Source organism: Hordeum vulgare, chromosome 5H (assembly GCF_904849725.1).
Source record: "Hordeum vulgare subsp. vulgare chromosome 5H, MorexV3_pseudomolecules_assembly, whole genome shotgun sequence".
Taxonomy (NCBI): domain Eukaryota; kingdom Viridiplantae; phylum Streptophyta; class Magnoliopsida; order Poales; family Poaceae; genus Hordeum; species Hordeum vulgare.
In genome coordinates this window covers 247257070-247261737 of record NC_058522.1, presented here as the reverse complement: position 1 = coordinate 247261737, position 4668 = coordinate 247257070, and positions in this window count along the sequence as shown.

Sequence of the window (4668 nt, the reverse complement as noted above, 5' to 3'; positions counted from 1 at the left end):
GATCGCCATACCTCTCAAGAGTAAGGTACTACCTTGAGAAAATGGACCCCTCGAAGCAATCTCCAAGCATCAGAAGTCAATCCTACCCAAGATGAGGCGAAGAACTGCCATGGTTGGGAAACCGTAACGAATGAGAAGAACTAGTAGAAGTCAACCACTGCTCCTCCGTCGGCTACATCAAATATGCCAAGAAGCATCGACGTTTATGCCAATGAAGCCTTTGGACTTCAAGGGAAACTAAAGAGACCTTCTTGGTCCAAATCAGGGATGTAAGTCCTAACTGGACCATGGTGAAGCATGTCGACGGGAAGTTCGCCCTGCTTGCCAAGCCGCAAGACCATAGGGATTGGATGACCGGTTTATACTTTCGGGTAGCCACCTCATCTAGGACCATTCAAGAACTCCCCTAGGTGATAGGACCCGTTCTAACGCCGTGTACTTAAGCTTAGTATTATGGACGAGACCCAACCCATGAATTTTCACGAGAAGCTACGAAAAGCCTAGAAGACGAAACATCTCAAGACACACCGAAAGCATGCGTCCATGACGACAACGACAAACGGCGAGAGAAGAATGAAGCACATACACGAGCAACTTACTCAAGCAGAAGATTTAGATGAAAATCCTACGACGAACCCTTTGATTCAACCCCGAGACATCTAAGTGTCACTAACCAACGTCCGCAGCCCCAGGACCAACACCAAGACATGCTACCTTGACACGTAGTCCAAATTTGAAGTACACATGCAAGCCAGACCCTTGTGAGAACTTAGTCCACCAAGCCCTTAAACCTTTGTCAAGCCTAACTTATTGCTAGGACCATGTTCACAGTTAGGAAAAGATGAGGGGAGCATCTGAAGTTGTATCATCAAGCACTTCAAGCCCCACAGGAGAAACCACATCGAATAAGAGCAACATGGGGACGTGAAGACTGCCTCCCACCCAAAGTTTTGTATCTCTCCAACACCTAGCCTAGCAATCTCGGGAACGAGATTTTTCTTAAGGGGGTAAGGTCTGTCACACCATATGTTTTAACTCTCGTGGATAAAGTAACATAGCTCAAAAATTAGGACCAATTAATTTCTTTATTAAATGCTTGTGATGCTTGATGTGATTGTTGCTTGCTTGCTTGTAGTTTAAATCACAAGGGTCCTACTATTCTCTAGAATCACCTCCTTGACACAAATGTCACACCCCAAAAATTTAATAATATATTTATGAAATAAAATATTGCCTAGAACCAAAAAAATTGAGAAATAAATTGCTTCATGACTTTTCTCTAGGTCTCTTTACAAAAGACTTTCACTACAAGTGGTATTTTTTTACATCATTTAGAGCTTGAGCTCTTACTTGAGACCCTCTTGAATTCTTTATTAGATAGAATATTATGTTGTCCATGTTTAATTAAATATCTGAATTTCTGGATTTCAATTAATCTTTGAAACACACCTTTATAAAGATGCTTTGCCCTAAGTAAATGTTTTTGAAAATTTATGTTGGAACCTGAGTACTTGCATAAATACATTTCTTTTCTTCTAGCAATCTCATGGGAGATTTTATTTAAATATTTTTGCCAAGGTTTCTCTTATTCAAAATGACTTATATTTTTCTTCAAGGGCCTGTTTCGCACTACAACCCTTATATAAAATTTTCTTAAAATTGTATAAAAACTTGAAGATGACCTGTGATGTCCCTCGATCACATTTATGCAAAAATTTACCCAAGTGTTTTGAAAAATTTGAGATCATTATCTTCTTTTCTAATCTGGTCGAGATTTGAGTTTGTACTACAACCCTTAGAAATAATCTTTCAAAAATTCTATAAATATTTGTGGATGACAAGTGATTCTTGAGATCAGCTTTTATGCAAAAAAACCGCCACGGAACCGACCTAAACCAGCTATAAAAGGAGCCCCTCTGAGCTCCTCACCAGCCTCCCCTCACTCTTAGCCCCCTCCCCCTCGCCTCAATTCTGCCGAAGCTGCTCGTCTCTCACAGTAGCACCGTGCAACCCATTGATGAGATCTGCTGCAGCCGAAGCCCCTAGTCGCACCCCACTGCACCAGCGCACTCCCTGGACCCTCTCGAAGCTGCGCTGCCTCTCGAGCTCGATGAGAAGGCGTTGTAAGCTGAACCAACCAGACCGGAAGCGTCGTCCTCCATGACTGAAGCTCCGCCCAGCCCCGAGCTCCGTTGCTCTCCTAACCGCCAAAAATGGATGCAGTGTTCCCCCACGAGCGTGTGCATAGTCGGAGCGCGATCTGAGGTGCCCTGTGCCGCCGGTGAGCCTCGCCGGAAGATCGCCTCTGCTGTGCGCAGGCTTGCGTGGGAGGAAGGAGGAGAATCCGATAGGCGGATCCCGCGTGTCGACGAGCCAGCCTAAGCCCTGAGTGGCGCTTCCCTGCTAGTGCGCCTCCCCATTGGCAAACGCCTATCACAGAATGCATTTTTAGTTCTAGAAAGCGCATTTGTTTCCGAAACGTTTTCTTTTATATTGGATTTTCAAAACGAAGTTGACTAGAAAGTTTGACTAGGTCTAACTTTTAAAACACAACTCCAAATCAATTGATTCTTTTTCTTACCATTTTCTAATGGCCTCTAGTTTATTTAAATATTTATTTCAAAATTATTCAAACAAATTTTGTGTAATAATTTATGTTTGTGTGTTCATTCAAATATTTTTCAAAATAGGATTTTGAAGAGAGGATACCTACTCCAAGATGTGGGGTACACATCACCCTCCTTAAACCCCTAAGGCAAGCATCTTGAATCCAAATTTGCATAAAGTTGTGTGATGAATTTTGTGGTGCATATATTGCGTGACTATAGGTTATGTTGATAAAAAATCTCGCATGAAACAATATCTTGCATAATAACATGTGATGGATATTGTTTTTGCTAAGCTTGTGGAAGGCAAGCTGTGAGTGGTTACTGTCGCATACTTCGTATGCTTCGTTGGTCTGGACAACCTCAGAGTAAGGTGTGTCTGGTGGAAATGAGACCATAGGCTGACACCTCGTGGGACGAGAGTGGTCTGTGAAACCATGTCGGGGTGTGATGGTAGTAACCCGGAGATAATCTCTTCAGCAAGATTGTCTGGTACTAATCCTTGCAGGAAAAATATTAAACCTCCTAAGTCGACCGTAGATCGAGTCTTTTCTGTGTGTCACCTTACCCTTCGTGCTACCACAGTTTCCTGGATAATGGATTCGGTATAGTTAGTTGTAGACCCATTATCAGTCACACACCAAGTAGAGGGTTTGGGATGAAGGTATCAAGGGCCCTGGACTAAATCCAGTCATCCGGTCAGAGGGCATGGGTGTTTCCGGTCTGGGACCGGAAGGGAGGGCACTCCCCGTTGGCATGCGATATAAATTTTGATCCCATGCTAGTCGAGGTCGGATCCTCCCCGTCTTATGGTTCTGCCTTGGCAGCGTAGTCCGGTGAAGCCGTGCTTCATGGAGGAAAAATCGGTGTGTGCTAGTTCTGAGAGTTTACTTCTAAAATACCATACGCGGGATTATTCCGAGTGACTATCGAAAATGGTGGGTTGTGGCTAAAGAGTACACCCTGTATAGAGTCAATACTATTCGAGTAGTCGTGTCCATGGTCAAGGACGACTACTTGACTAGTCAAGTGTCGGTCTAAGTGTCGGTCTTCGAAGGAAGTTACAGAAACCGTGAGACTAATCTGGAAATGTGGTGGATGACCATATTATTATTATTACTCTGGACTAACCCCTATGATTTTGTTTGTTGAATATCCCTAGGACGGTTCTACCTCCTGGATATTCTTCACTTATTATTATTTCTTATAAGCCCTTTCCGTGGTGTCGCTCCGACGCCCGACTGCGGTATGCTTATTATTATTTCTTATAAGCCCTTTGTGTGGTGTCGCTCACACGCCCGACTGAGGTATGCTTATTGTTAGTTCTTATGCCCTTTGTGTGGTGTCGCCAAGATGGCCGATTGTGGCATGTTAATTATTTTAAGCCCTTTTTGTGGTATCTCTCCCATGCCCGACTGCAGCACACATATTATTCATTATTACCCTCCTTGCTTGTTTATAAAGCATTGGTGGAAAAATTGCGTATCTACGTGAATACATTCATGAATTAAACTCTAATGGCATGATATAATTGTTAGTGGAAATTTGCATGCATCTCACATGCTTTAACTTATTTGTTTTCTTGATGTTTGCGAGTACATTCAACGTACTCACTGGCTTGTCCCTGGCTATTGTCTTGGCCAGATTGCGTTCGGAGAAGAGCATGATGCCGTCAACCCCGGAACCTAGGAGTCAAGGATAGCAGCCTTGTGAGGTAGGAATTTATCCAAGCCAGCTGTGCATGTGGGAATGGAGTCCTATGGGCACTGGAGAATTCCTCGAGTCGCGTCCGCCATGAACCTCAGACTTTTGTCCAACCCAATAGACCTTCATGGTCTTGTAACCCAGATTTTGTATTTTGCTTGGATATTCTATATCAAGTGAGTGTCTATCAGCTAACAGTGGTCCTCGGGCTGGTGAACACAAAGACCTGTTTTCTGGTAATTATTTTCCGAAAAACACGTTACTACAACCTTGGTATCAGAGCCAGGCTGACCATTGGCTAAACCTATCTTAGCCAGGTCGCTATTCCTAAACCGGATATTTATATATCCACACCCCC